At 30.1% G+C, this 15,566-nt stretch overlaps 7 non-coding genes across 7 annotated transcripts; all 7 read right to left on the bottom strand.

Annotated features, from left to right (window-relative positions):
* Positions 1 to 3,546: 3,546 nt before the first annotated feature.
* On the bottom strand, positions 3,547 to 3,618 carry TRNAE-UUC (transfer RNA glutamic acid (anticodon UUC)). The gene has a single exon. It is a non-coding gene; the product is annotated as a tRNA-Glu (tRNA).
* Positions 3,619 to 4,382: 764 nt separating this feature from the next.
* Positions 4,383 to 4,454, bottom strand: TRNAE-UUC (transfer RNA glutamic acid (anticodon UUC)). Its single transcript has one exon. It is a non-coding gene; the product is annotated as a tRNA-Glu (tRNA).
* Positions 4,455 to 5,216: 762 nt separating this feature from the next.
* Positions 5,217 to 5,288, bottom strand: TRNAE-UUC (transfer RNA glutamic acid (anticodon UUC)). The gene has a single exon. It is a non-coding gene; the product is annotated as a tRNA-Glu (tRNA).
* A 353-nt stretch (positions 5,289 to 5,641) lies between these two features.
* Positions 5,642 to 5,713, bottom strand: TRNAE-UUC (transfer RNA glutamic acid (anticodon UUC)). Its single transcript has one exon. It is a non-coding gene; the product is annotated as a tRNA-Glu (tRNA).
* Positions 5,714 to 6,475: 762 nt separating this feature from the next.
* Positions 6,476 to 6,547, bottom strand: TRNAE-UUC (transfer RNA glutamic acid (anticodon UUC)). Its single transcript has one exon. It is a non-coding gene; the product is annotated as a tRNA-Glu (tRNA).
* A 352-nt stretch (positions 6,548 to 6,899) lies between these two features.
* Positions 6,900 to 6,971, bottom strand: TRNAE-UUC (transfer RNA glutamic acid (anticodon UUC)). Its single transcript has one exon. It is a non-coding gene; the product is annotated as a tRNA-Glu (tRNA).
* Positions 6,972 to 7,323: 352 nt separating this feature from the next.
* TRNAE-UUC (transfer RNA glutamic acid (anticodon UUC)) lies at positions 7,324 to 7,395 on the bottom strand. The gene has a single exon. It is a non-coding gene; the product is annotated as a tRNA-Glu (tRNA).
* Positions 7,396 to 15,566: the final 8,171 nt, after the last annotated feature.

Below are 15,566 nucleotides of genomic sequence, written 5' to 3'. Positions count from 1 at the left end.
AACATTGGACAATTTTAAAACTTGAAAAAAAAATTAAACCTATTTTGAAATTTAAAATGTTTTTTACGAAAAAATATTCAAATATTATGATTTAGGGGTGAATTAAAAAATCAAGCCTTTATTGTTAATCATCGCTCGCTTAAATTTTTTACTTTTTAAAAAGCAATTCAGCATTCTTGTAATTCAGCATCAGTAATTTATGTCAGTTTTTTGACCGTTATTCGACAAAAAAAAATCCACTTCAAAAGTCAACACTAACAACAACCCATAGTGGAGATCAAAACAACGTTTTCATTCTCTTTAAATTTGCGTTTAACTAAACTATGTAAAAATTTGAAACAAATGATATAGTGCCATAAGTAATTAATTAACAAAAGAGGTTTTACAATATTTGCCTTGAATTTATTTACTTATTTATTTTCAGATATGTTTTTGCTGTCTGCGTTGGGAAATTAGTTTTTAAAAAAATAACTAAATAAATAAACGCTAAAATCTAATGCCATCTTAACTTAAATAAAGAAACGACGTTGCTTTATTTTTGCTATTTTGTGGTTCAATTAACTGAGTGAAATATGAGGTAATATAAATAGCACCGCTTTAAATTTCCAATTTCGAAGTTGACCCCTTATCAAATAAATTTAAAAACTTCAGCTATAGGTCTACACTATAAAAATTTCAACAGTAATATATAATAGCCATAAAACCTGGCATCTCTTATGGAATAGAATAAAAATACAAGTATGATATTACATATGACGTAATTTAAACTCTTTTCTCTCTTTATATTAATCGGTAGCAAATATCTCTCTTTTTGGATAGAACGAACCTAGGAGTACATATATTAGTACTCTCAAATAGTAGTACGTCCCGGAACATGCTTGTTCGCTTGTGCTTAAGACTTAAATTATTCGAGTACTATTGACACAGAAATCAGTTGTAAACATCTTTTCTTAGATAAAGCAAACATACCATCTTACACGTATGATATAACTCTTAAGACTAAAAAGGTTTCAACAGCAATACAGGGTTATTTATAATTCCCTCCGGGGTTTCGAAGCGATATAGTAAAAAAACTAAGACGAATATGGCAAAAAAGAACATATGAAATTATTCCGAAAGTATTCAAGTTTTAATTTAAGCAGTTGCCGGTAGATGGCAGTAACATGTACCACTGAAGCCAGTTGTAGTAAAGAAAAATGGCGGTATCCCGGAGGTAATTATGAATAACCCTGTATATAACAGCCATAAAACCTAGCATCGCTTATTGACTAGATCAAAAATACAGGTGGATAGTGTGGCGTAATTTAACTATGAATGAATAGCAAATATTTTTTTATTATAAAAAACACACATTTATTTCACGGTAGTACTGAAGCTTGTATATCGAAGACTCTGTTGTAATATGAAACGATGCCATTTATGATTATTATGTTATTTTATAAATACTGTGAGTTTGCAACTGTTATATCAAGCTTAGCCTATCTAAAGCCAGCTCTGTCTACGCTTGTATTGAAAATGGCGCAAAGGCGTCAATATGGCGAAATACCACAGTTTTGTGAAAATAAAAAGAGTTAGTGGTTTAATTTTTGTAATATTTAAAAGCTTACACCAATGCTGCATTACCTGGGCTTATAAAAATTTTCAAAATCTGAGAATACGACATCGCATTGCTTCAAGTGTAAGGCACTTAAACTATGGCTTTTTTACTTTCCTTAGAGACAGAGCATCGAAAAACAGCGTTAAGACTTTGAATTAATCGAGTGCTATTGACTCAAAAATAAGTTGCAAATCTTTAAAAAAGCAACCATAGATACAGGATTATTCTCAAGACTATAATTAATATGGAATGCAAGTTACATGTTGCTGTCGCATCGAATAAAATTATAAATCAGTATGTCTTGGTCATTTTAATTTGTTGCATTCCTTTTTAATGTCCCGAGCCCATTGTTTATTTTTTTTCAGTCAATAAACACTCTCCGCATCAATTACACATTGCTGACGTTTAATATAGCCCTCGCCGAAAACGAGGCTCAATAAATCGACGCCTAATTAACAGATAAAGGTCCCAACTTCATCATTTATAACCATTCCCAGAAACGTTAAAATTACTCTAGATCTCTGGGTCAGCGATCATGGAGGCCGGAAAAGTGTTTAAAGAGAGGAAGATATAAAACTATTTCCACAACTCGTATTTCTTTCTTGGGTTCGTGAATCAAGTTGGAAAAAGTTGCGGTTGTGGTTTTGTTTGGTTCTCTGAGTGGACCGTTTCTTAATTTAGACACAAGCCACAGCAACTCCATTATTGCTTCTTTTCTTTAAAAAAATAAATAAATAAATAAATTAGAAGTTCCGCTGTAGGAATTGTAATTAACGCGTGACCCTGACGACTTCTTAAAAATGATGTATGTGTAGATTGTATATAATTCTTTTTTACTCCGAAGTGAATTTTTTTCAGAAAAAAGCCGTTATTTGTGGTAATGATTTAGAAATGTATTTTATAACTTGAGTTAATTTTACTACAGTATATTCTCGATAATTCAAAGTTGAAGGGTGGCTAAAAAAAATTCGGTGTAGCCGAGTTTTCCTTATAACAAGTTCAGAGCTAAATATGTTCGAAAAAGTAGAACGATTTATTCGAAAATAGCACTCTAAAAAATAAAGCCATGAAACATAAGAATAATTGTGTATGTAATGTTAGTTTACTTTAAGTAGTTACTTAATTATATTAACTATGTTATTATGTTAACTTAATTATGTTAAGTAGTTACTTAATTATGTTAACTATGTTATTATGTTAACTTAATTATGTTAACTGTTATTTAATTATGTTAAGTAGTAACTTAATTATGCATTAAATAGAAAAATTAAGTTTATAATAAACGTACATTGTGATTTTTTTTCCGAAAAAATTCCTTTTCTATTTCGAAAAATATTCGACATAACGAGGTTTTGGAAAATATTCGACGTAACGAGATTTATAGGAATTCAGATTAACATTACATGGATATGTAATGCCCAGGGAAAGAATATTTTTTTAACATAACAAGGTTTCCGAGATATACGAAGTTCGAGATATCGAGAGTACACTGTACTTAGATAAGAGAGCGGAGTATCGTTTGTAATATATTGCATTTCAGGGGGAGCCATTAAAATGATTCTAGTTCATAGTACAATGTAAGTTTAGTTTTAAATTGTGTTGTAAGTTTCGTTGTCTTCTGATTTCAATAAAACAATGAAGAAAAAAAATCTTTATTATATATTTTTCTAATAAATTTTTATAATTAGCATGAAAGGAAATAAAACAGGCTTTGTAGAGTTTAGATTTCTTGAAAATATTTTGTAAGCAAAAATTATGAAACATCGTTGTTATTTATCGATCATAACGTAGATATTTTTGTAAAGGTTAATAAAACATAATAGAATTAATTTTCCCAAGATTTTGTAAATGATAGTTACTGTACATAATTAACAGTAGTGAAAGAACTTATCTGACTGTAAATCATTAAATTAATAATAAAAAAAAATATCTCATTTTGTAGAGAATTCTTCCCATGCCGGGAATCGAACCCGGGCCGCGTGGGTGAAAGCCACGAATCCTAACCACTAGACCACATGGGACTACTGCACTTTGTCAGCAGTTGCATGGTAGCCATGAGTAGTGGAATAATAAATAACCCACTCGCAAGACTAATTTATAATACATGTTTTTTATTTCAAAATTTTAAAAAACTAATATAAACGTGAATGTATTAAAATCAATTACTTAAACATTAAATGAATTCGTCGATTATCGTTGTTTTTATCATTACGTAGGTATTTTTCTAAATGTCAATAAAACATAACATAATTAATTTTCTCAAAATCATTTAGTTGGTAGTTACTGTACATAATTAACAGTAGTGAAAGAACTTATCTGACTGTAAATTATTAAATTAATAATAAAAAAAAATATCTCATTTTGTAGAGAATTCTTCCCATGCCGGGAATCGAACCCGGGCCGCGTGGGTGAAAGCCACGAATCCTATGGGACTACTGCACTTTGTCAGCAGTTGCATGGTAGCCATGACTAGTGGAATAATAAATAACCCACTCGCAAGACTAATTTATAATACATGTTTTTTATTTCAAAATTTTAAAAAACTAATATAAACGTGAATGTATTAAAATCAATTACTTAAACATTAAATGAATTCGTCGATTATCGTTGTTTTTATCATTACGTAGGTATTTTTCTAAATGTCAATAAAACATAACATAATTAATTTTCTCAAAATCATTTAGTTGGTAGTTACTGTACATAATTAACAGTAGTGAAAGAACTTATCTGACTGTAAATCATTAAATTAATAATAAAAAAAAATATCTCATTTTGTAGAGATTTCTTCCCATGCCGGGAATCGAACCCGGGCCGCGTGGGTGAAAGCCACGAATCCTAACCACTAGACCACATGGGACTACTGCACTTTGTCAGCAGTTGCATGGTAGCCATGACTAGTGGAATAATAAATAACCCACTCGCAGGACTAATTTATAATACATGTTTTTTATTTCAAAATTTTAAAAAACTAATATAAACGTGAATGTATTAAAATCAATTACTTAAACATTAAATGAATTCGTCGATTATCGTTGTTTTTATCATTACGTAGGTATTTTTCTAAATGTCAATAAAACATAACATAATTAATTTTCTCAAAATCATTTAGTTGGTAGTAACTGTACATAATTAACAGTAGTGAAAGAACTTATCTGACTGTAAATCATTAAATTAATAATAAAAAAAATATCTCATTTTGTAGAGAATTCTTCCCATGCCGGGAATCGAACCCGGGCCGCGTGGGTGAAAGCCACGAATCCTATGGGACTACTGCACTTTGTCAGCAGTTGCATGGTAGCCATGACTAGTGGAATAATAAATAACCCACTCGCAAGACTAATTTATAATACATGTTTTTTATTTCAAAATTCTAAAAAACTAATATAAACGTGAATGTATTAAAATCAATTACTTAAACATTAAATGAATTCGTCGATTATCGTTGTTTTTATCATTACGTAGGTATTTTTCTAAATGTCAATAAAACATAACATAATTAATTTTCTCAAAATCATTTAGTTGGTAGTTACTGTACATAATTAACAGTAGTGAAAGAACTTATCTGACTGTGAATCATTAAATTAATAATAAAAAAAATATCTCATTTTGTAGAGAATTCTTCCCATGCCGGGAATCGAACCCGGGCCGCGTGGGTGAAAGCCACGAATCCTAACCACTAGACCACATGGCACTACTGCACTGTGTCAGCAGTTCCATGGTAGCCATGACTAGTGGAATAATAAATAACCCACTCGCAAGACTAATTTATAATACATGTTTTTTATTTCAAAATTCTAAAAAACTAATATAAACGTGAATGTATTAAAATCAATTACTTAAACATTAAATGAATTCGTCGATTATCGTTGTTTTTATCATTACGTAGGTATTTTTCTAAATGTCAATAAAACATAACATAATTAATTTTCTCAAAATCATTTAGTTGGTAGTTACTGTACATAATTAACAGTAGTGAAAGAACTTATCTGACTGTAAATCATTAAATTAATAATAAAAAAAAATATCTCATTTTGTAGAGATTTCTTCCCATGCCGGGAATCGAACCCGGGCCGCGTGGGTGAAAGCCACGAATCCTAACCACTAGACCACATGGGACTACTGCACTTTGTCAGCAGTTGCATGGTAGCCATGACTAGTGGAATAATAAATAACCCACTCGCAGGACTAATTTATAATACATGTTTTTTATTTCAAAATTTTAAAAAACTAATATAAACGTGAATGTATTAAAATCAATTACTTAAACATTAAATGAATTCGTCGATTATCGTTGTTTTTATCATTACGTAGGTATTTTTCTAAATGTCAATAAAACATAACATAATTAATTTTCTCAAAATCATTTAGTTGGTAGTAACTGTACATAATTAACAGTAGTGAAAGAACTTATCTGACTGTAAATCATTAAATTAATAATAAAAAAAATATCTCATTTTGTAGAGAATTCTTCCCATGCCGGGAATCGAACCCGGGCCGCGTGGGTGAAAGCCACGAATCCTATGGGACTACTGCACTTTGTCAGCAGTTGCATGGTAGCCATGACTAGTGGAATAATAAATAACCCACTCGCAAGACTAATTTATAATACATGTTTTTTATTTCAAAATTCTAAAAAACTAATATAAACGTGAATGTATTAAAATCAATTACTTAAACATTAAATGAATTCGTCGATTATCGTTGTTTTTATCATTACGTAGGTATTTTTCTAAATGTCAATAAAACATAACATAATTAATTTTCTCAAAATCATTTAGTTGGTAGTTACTGTACATAATTAACAGTAGTGAAAGAACTTATCTGACTGTAAATCATTAAATTAATAATAAAAAAAATATCTCATTTTGTAGAGAATTCTTCCCATGCCGGGAATCGAACCCGGGCCGCGTGGGTGAAAGCCACGAATCCTAACCACTAGACCACATGGCACTACTGCACTGGGTCAGCAGTTCCATGGTAGCCATGACTAGTGGAATAATAAATAACCCACTCGCAAGACTAATTTATAATACATGTTTTTTATTTCAAAATTTTAAAAAACTAATATAAACGTGAATGTATTAAAATCAATTACTTAAACATTAAATGAATTCGTCGATTATCGTTGTTTTTATCATTACGTAGGTATTTTTCTAAATGTCAATAAAACATAACATAATTAATTTTCTCAAAATCATTTAGTTGGTAGTTACTGTACATAATTAACAGTAGTGAAAGAACTTATCTGACTGTAAATCATTAAATTAATAATAAAAAAAATATCTCATTTTGTAGAGAATTCTTCCCATGCCGGGAATCGAACCCGGGCCGCGTGGGTGAAAGCCACGAATCCTAACCACTAGACCACATGGGACTACTGCACTTTGTCAGCAGTTGCATGGTAGCCATGACTAGTGGAATAATAAATAACCCACTCGCAAGACTAATTTATAATACATGTTTTTTATTTCAAAATTTTAAAAAACTAATATAAACGTGAATGTATTAAAATCAATTACTTAAACATTAAATGAATTCGTCGATTATCGTTGTTTTTATCATTACGTAGGTATTTTTCTAAATGTCAATAAAACATAACATAATTAATTTTCTCAAAATCATTTAGTTGGTAGTTACTGTACATAATTAACAGTAGTGAAAGAACTTATCTGACTGTAAATCATTAAATTAATAATAAAAAAAATTTCTCATTTTGTAGAGAATTCTTCCCATGCCGGGAATCGAACCCGGGCCGCGTGGGTGAAAGCCACGAATCCTAACCACTAGACCACATGGGACTACTATACTTCGTCAGCAGTTGCATGGTAGCCAGCCATGGCTAGTGGAATAATAAATATCCCATTCACAAGATTAATTTATAATTAACATACCTTTAATTTCAGAATATTAAATATCTATTATAAACGTGAATGTATTAAAATCAATTACTTCAAAGGAATTATGGAAACTATATACATCAAATGAATTATAGTTTTTGAAAAGAAAACACTCATAGAAAAAGTGTTATGAAGAATGTGAAAAGTTTATCATTTCTGAGCAGATTGTCTTTTTTTTTTTTTTTCAATACTGTCTTTCAGATATCTACCCCCTCAAATGTTAAAGTTTAATCATTATGAGTACAGATCCTGAATTAAGAAAGGGGAGTTCCATGATCCACCCACAATGAGCTCCGTTGGTCAAAGGTTATCATCAACCCTGTAATTGGGATTTTTCTCACAGTTTGACTGGATACATAACTATTGTCACCTCATGTAGGTATTCCCAAAAACAGGATATGACCAAAAACACTTTTTATCTTAAATCTCTTCTTTAAGGCTGCTCTGTGGGTTTGCAACTGTTACTAAGTCACGTTTAGCTATTTAAAGCCAGTGCTGAATATTTAAAAATTTACTGAAAATACGGCAATTTTCTTCTAGGTGGAAAAATGTATCCAAATTGGCAATATTTTAAAAAATTTAATAGCTTTTAAAATATATAAGTTATTTATCTGTTTTAAAGCCCAGATACGGCAAGATTCTATATATATAGTTTAAAATCATCGCATTGTTTCAAGCTCAAAGCACTTAAACTATGGCTTTTTTATTTTACAGTCCAAAACATTTTTTTAGAACATGGAACATTGTTGTAGACAATCGATTTCTCGTTCACAGTGTTGATGCGCCTAAAAATGTATAATTTTCTTGAGGTTTGAGAAGTAAATCACAGATGCCAATCAACACGATGACACAAATTTCTCTCCGTAAAAACTTGAAGAATCCATATGACGAGCTTTGAGATTAAACCTTATGTTTTTTAAACGATCGTGAACTTTCGAATTCGACAATTTAATGTCACAACTATCTCACCAGTTGTTTTTCTTCAGTTTGCATCAATTAAGGTTTTTTCGAAAGCTCCGTCGTAATATGAAATCATGCTTTTTTGTGAATAATATGCTATTTTTATAACTGCTGTGAGTTTGCAACTGTTACTCATGACTAAGGTCAAGTTTAGCCTATCTTTCTACGCTTATTTTGAAAATGGCGCAAAATGTCATGATGGAGAAAAGTCACAGTTTTGTGAAAATAAAATGCGTTTGTGATCTAATTTTTTAATATTTAAAAACTTACTCCAATGCTGCATTACCTGGGCTCATAAAAATTTAGAAAAAACTGAGAATAAGGCAGTGCTTTTGATAATTTTCATCTCGGTGAAAAAATGTCGCCAAATTGACGTTTTTTTTTTTTTTTTTTTTTTTTTTTTTTTTTTTTTTTTTTTTTTTTAAATTCACTAACTTTTAAAATAGTTAAATTAGTTGTTCTAAAAATAATCTGTTCTAAAGTCCAGATAATTCTTCACGACAAGGTTATGCATATGGTTTAAAATCATCTCATTGCTTCAAGTGTAAGGCAATTCAAATATGTTTTTTTTTTTTTTTTCTTAGCAACAGAGCTTCGAAAAACAGCGCTAATGCCTTTATTGCGTTTTCATTAGCTTAAACTGGCGTGATGCATCATCGTGTATCTTAATCGAAATTTCGCCAAATCGAAATTTTTCAAACTATTTTTAGAGTACTGGCGTACAATAATATATCTTCTCCATACACATCGGATAATATTTTTTCTTGTTTAAACAACATTTTTTACCTTTTCGAGAGCATAAAGTAAATTATGCCAAAAATTCAGCTTTTTACATTCCATACTTGAAAGAGCAATCGAACTTCTTCACTAGCAAGTTTGGCTATATCTGATCAAAATATACAACGATTATGCTGCTTAAGCATGAAATTGGCTACGAAAATATATAACTAAGTTTTCTGATGGAAAAAATTAAAATTACTTTCCGAATTACCCAATATATCCTTGCATTCACAGCAAATTTAAATAAGATGTATATTTTCTCCAAAATTTAGATGCTGTAAAACTCCTCATGCTTTTTTTTTTATTTATTTATTTTTTATTTTATCTAAGCTAACAGGAAAAATTTATCCTGATTCAATTCCTTTCCGTCCTACTTCTAACTTTACAAACTAAATTTCAAAAGATACAATATGAAGTTAATCCACTTTATTTGAACCAGGAGTCACGCGTAGAGGCTTTCATATAAGTTCAATATTTGGTCAGGGTATTTATAAAAAAAAAAGGAAAAAAAGTTCGTTATTATCAAGTTGCTCTTTAAACCATAAGAGGGGATCGATCTGCTCTGTGAGGTATTATACCGTTAGATGAGTCATCACTACTTCTATTCCCTGCAATATGCCCATGGAAAGGGATTTTACTTCTTCTCCTCTACAGATCTCATCTCGAACGCTTCAAACCTCTTTCTCACTAGTTATCTTGGCTCGCGTTTATTTTGACTCATTACTAAAATATGTTACTATTAATTTTATATCTGTTAGAAGCATAAACTTTATTTTTTTTATATAATTTGATCTGTATTCAAATTGCTTATCTTACAAAACTAAGCTTGAAGAATAATCTATAAAATCTTCAAAAGAAAATGTTATTAATTAATTGACGGAAATTAATTAATGTAATTAATTGATTTACAGAAAATATGGTGGCTTTTCCAACAATTTGCCACTAAAGTATGATATTTTTTATGTAAATGTTATCATTAGTTGTAACATGCTTTCATTAATGAAGTTTATGTTCTGGAATCAGGTACATCAAATTAACTTAAAGAGATATCTCAAAAATCATGGTAGCACAGGGAAAAAAATTTCATTGAAAAAGAGATAACCTTTTAAACCGCAAAGCAAAACTGACATATAAAGTAGTGACGTAAGTTCGCTTTAAAAATTATATGGATTTAACGAACGTTTTAATTCGGGCTAGTAAGCTGTTTCATGTTATTAAATGTTTATTTCATTGTAATTAAATATATCTTAAAAATTTATTAATATAACATGGATTATGAAAATAAATTTTTATTATTTTATTTTTTGCAGTTTTCTATATAATAGTAATATTATATATAATGTATAATGTATCAATTAACAACAGTCTCTTGTGCTAAGTTAAAATCTACAATTACAAGGAAGTTTTTCGTTTTAATCCAGTTTTTATAAAATTACTAATCGAAAAAATAACATTTGAAAAGCTTCTTAAAGAACCTAATCATTTGATTAAAAGTAGCTAAGTTCTTTTTTATAAACTTCTATTTAGTCATTATATATTAGTAAATTTCTAAACAATATTTAATTGTACTCGAACAGGAATTATATTTTAATTCGTGCATAATTTAATTTTACAATAGTAATACAATAAGTAAATATTACAATAATTATGCAATAGTAACTGATTCAGCATTACAGTAACAGAAAAATATCATGGCTATTTAATCAACATTTTTCGACATAATAATTTTTTTAGCATTATTAATCTTAATAATTATCGTTATTAATCTTTAGTTCAGAATTCGTTTTCTATATTTAAGCTATGTTTCAAAAGCAAGTTAAAAAAAAAGTTAAATTTCATACTTCTTTACTTAAGAGCTTCAAGTTATTATAATGATAAGCCACATTTTCAAGATATCCGGAAGAGCGTTTTTTAGTTAAAAATACCACGATGTCTCTAGTGTGTGGTTTATCACAATACCTATATATATTACCTAAGAAAATTATAAACCACGCACTAGCTATAATATTGGCTTATCGTTATATTGTCCAATCTAAAACGTGGCTTATCATTATATTGCCATAACGCATCGCTCGACCACTTGAATCCTCTTTAGTGCAGTGTATTAAAATTTGACCGGTTGATCTCACTGTGTGTTTGATAAAAAATGCCACTAAAGAAACTAAAAGGAATTTTGCAACTAAAAAAAACAAATTTATTTAGTTTTTAACCCCTTCTCTGTCGGCGTCGCATGCCGTGCGACGTAGAGAAAAATTGCATCGTTAAAATTAAATTCGTCGCTAATTACACGTCTGTTTAAATCCCGCCATTATTTTTGCATTACTAAATATTGCTAAGAGATGGCACAACTAGTCCTACTTTCTTAACAATTTTCTCAGTGAGATTTCCCGCCTTGAATTGAAATCAAAATCATTTTGTATTTTCGCTTCCATTAGTGCTACCATTGCATGTCAAAATAATTAGAATAATTTTGTGATAAAATTGATTTTTACTCTCTGATGTCCAAGATTGATTGTAAAGCCGTTTTAACGGGAAGGTTTGAAAATTATTTAAAAAAAATTTTTTTTACCTAATTTTAATATTTATTTTATGCAGCCGTAAGCAATAGAATTAATAAATATGTTATAATAGTTGGTTGGGTGCATTGTAGGGAAAACCGGAGATCAGAGGACGGGACATCACATAATTCAACACCAATAGGTCAAGCAAAAAACTGCTGGCTAACAAAAACATTTTGCATTTTCGAATATAGGATAGAACATATATATTAACTTTCAGCATTAAAAAAAACATGCTTTTTTGGGTCGGAAATTCGTAAAAAAACTCGACCGAGAAGGAGTTAGTTTTTTTTTTTTTTTTTGAAATATGAGTTGTATGAAATATATTTATTTATAACTGCCAACACGTAATTATGATACAGTTAAATAGTTATTTGTTACCTTACTCATAAATTACAAGAAGTTAAGTTTTTTTTTTTCTTTTTTTTTTTGAAATATGAGTTGTATAAAATATATTTATTTATAACTGCCAACACGTAATTGTGATACAGTTAAATAGTTATTTGTTACCTTACTCATAAATTACAAGAATTTATTTTTTTAATTAACAAGCCTTGGTCTTTATTTGCAAGCGTGTAAGATATTGTTGGATCTTGCGTAGCTGGAACTATAACATAATTTATCAGCATGCTGATAAATTATTCCCATACCTTTAGAATTTTTGAGAAAACTTCTCATTTTAAAGTAAATTAATGTACTTTTCCATTTCACAAATATTAAGTCACCGGGCTCATGTAAATTCAACTGTTTTTATTATTATTATCACTATGCATATTTTTTTCAAGTCACGATTATTTTTTTTTAGAAAATAAAGAAATACATAGATAAATAAAATATCTGAATTCACTTGCGCCGGCGAAATGGAAAAGTACGAATTTGTATAACTCCTTGAAAACTAGTTTAATCCATTTTATGAGAAAGAACAGTTTTCTATTTTCTTACTCTGCTGAAGAAACAGAATTTGAATTAACTATATGTTATCTTTTCTCAGTTTGTGTTTTTAAAAGTCAAATCAACAACCTATGATAAGGCTTTGCGTCAAAACACTTATGCAATATCCGAATCGGTAGCTAGTGAGGTTTATACCTGTTGAAAACATTCTGACGACCTTTCTCACGAAAGTGGGCGGTTCTTCAAAACATCCTGCAATTTTATTTTATTTTAGTATTTTTTTGGCAATTATTCCCTTATCCCTCCCCCCTCCCCCCTCCCCTTGTTTACATCGTCTGCGTTTTGAGGGGTCTTCGAAATTTGACTCGAGGTCGCGTTAAGATGTCTTATTTTTTTAACGATGACGAAAAATATATTCCTTCTTCACCTGTTGTTGTACTGCTTGGGTTTCCATAATCTCCTTTTAGGAATTTCAGACGATACTTAAAAGAAAAAGAACTTCTATAAAATGAAAGGATCCATTTATCGTTTTCTTTTTACTGCAACTCGCAGAAACATAGTGAACATGACTGAAAATCTTGTTCTAGGGGTCCATTTTTAGGGATTTATTTCTATGGGAGTCTATAAAAGTTGTTTTTTTTTTCCTCCCTTGTAAATTTTTTTTAAAAGCGATTCCGGTTTTCTTGGCTTGCTATTTGTATTCTCGAACCCAAAACTTAGCCTCCACACCATCCGACGTATTATTCTGTAGTGTGGTTATTTATTGATGCAATCCTAGGAAGTTCTTGAGATAATTGCAAATTATTCATTCATTTAAAATCATTCTATTTTTATCAGTTTTTTAGATTCTATAAATTGCATTTATACAATTCAATTTAACTAGTAAAATCTTTGGAATTTAATGTTGTCTATTAATAAGCGTCTACCAAAAAAATCGACTTATTTTATGAAAACACATAAATAGTTTAATCAGACAAAAACCGTAAATTGGTTTAAATCATAGATTTAGTTGTATATATAAAAAAAATCTATTTTATTTAAAAAACTACATATTTTTTTTACAAAATACGGTTTGGCTTTATGAATTATGTTAAATGTTCATTACCAAATTTAAACCATTTTTTTAAGGGACATGCGTAATATAATAAGACAAAATTAAATAATTTTTCATGAATTGATTTTAATCCATACTTTTTTCTTTTTTTAAAAAATCCTTTGATTTATGCTTTATTAAATAGGGCGAGACTCTTTAAATTATATTTCAACGTTACATAAACCGTTTTTCAAAGTTGCTTTATTAATTTAATCCATGCTAAAACGAATTATTACAAATTATTTTTGTAACTTCACTTAAATAAGTGATTCTTTTCAGTTTTTGATTTACATCTCAGCACCATATTCAATTATTTTGGCATTTTAATAGATGGTGAGATGATTAAGGACTTTTTATTTTATATTTTAAAACCGTTTTTAAGCAGCCGAGCCAATTCTGAGTTTACGACTACAAATGTTCAACTCCGTAGCCTTGTAATTTTGAATCCAATCCAGTAGACAAGGGAGCTCCTGGATCAAGTATTGGGAGAAATTTGCCTTCATGAAGGACATCTTGATGGAAATAACTCGTATTTACGCTACATATAGAAAACCACGAAAACCTCCCATGGTTAGCCTGATGGCACGGTTACTCTATCCCAGTGGTCGGCAAAGTGCGGCTCCAGAGCCGCATGTGGCTCTTTGGCTCCTGAAGTGCGGCTCTGGCACAAATATCCACGGAAGGGGCAATAACATTTTCATTTTAAAAAAAAACTTGGTAAGAAAAAAATCACATCTTATTTTGATAAATTAAAATTCTTCTATAAATCGAGAACATGTATAATTTTTTGTTTAAGTTAAAAGATCGATAGGTAATTAAAATTTAATATTGTTGTAAAAATAAGTAACGGACCTCGAGTTTAATTTTATTAGTTTTCGTAAACGTAAATACAAATCATGTACCAACTACCGACTGAAATTTTTCGTATGTTTTCGGTGTACTCCGGTGGGATTCAAAGGTACCACAAGCATGCGCGCGCATATTTTTTCTAAAGTTAAAGTAGTGGGGGTACATATTGGCATCACAGACAAGCAATTGCACTGTGAACAGTTTTGTCTTATCTACCGTGTCTGCCGTTGTCCTGTGTTATTAAACAGGTTTTGATTTTGAAAGGGACGCATTGTTTCACTTTCCAAGCCTGCTGCAGCATCGCCAAGAAAATAATTCCTCTATTGATAAACCCCATTTTAAAACAATAATTTTAAATATGAGGGAAGCATTTCTCAGCAGGTTTCAGGAATTTAAAAACAGCAGAGTAACTTTAGCATTTGTCAAAAATCCTCTTAATGCTGCGATAACCTAGTTGAAATTTTCTCCTTTTGAAATTAACATTGGTAGCTCTGAAATACAATTGCTGGATTTAAAAAACAAGGAGATATGGCCCTCTAAATTCGAACGTCTTTGCGTTGAATTGGAAATATTGGAGAAGAAAAAATTTGATCTTAGTTCACAACACATGTGGTCTGCTTTGAATGACCTGGAGAAGGAAGACATGATCATTTTCAACGCTTGGAATAGTATTCCTGACTCTTATACGATCAGGAAAAAGCTCGCGTTTGCTGTTCTTTCCCTTTTTGATTCTACATAGGTATATATGCGAACAATCTTTTTCAAGCATGAACATTATCAAGAGTGAACATAGAAGTCGTCTTATTGATGAGAACTTGGAATCATGCCTAAAATAAAAACAAGAACATGCAAACCTGACTTACTCAAACTTTCCAAGGAGATGCAAGCGCATTGCTCGCATTAATAAATGTTTATTAAGTATGAAATTTAGTTTTATCTAG

This window comes from Parasteatoda tepidariorum, chromosome 6 (genome assembly GCF_982258835.1).
Source record: "Parasteatoda tepidariorum strain Cologne lab strain chromosome 6, Ptep-v5.0, whole genome shotgun sequence".
Lineage (NCBI taxonomy): Eukaryota > Metazoa > Arthropoda > Arachnida > Araneae > Theridiidae > Parasteatoda > Parasteatoda tepidariorum.
The sequence above is the reverse complement of the archived record's forward strand: the minus strand, read 5'-3'. Positions and strand labels throughout refer to the sequence as shown.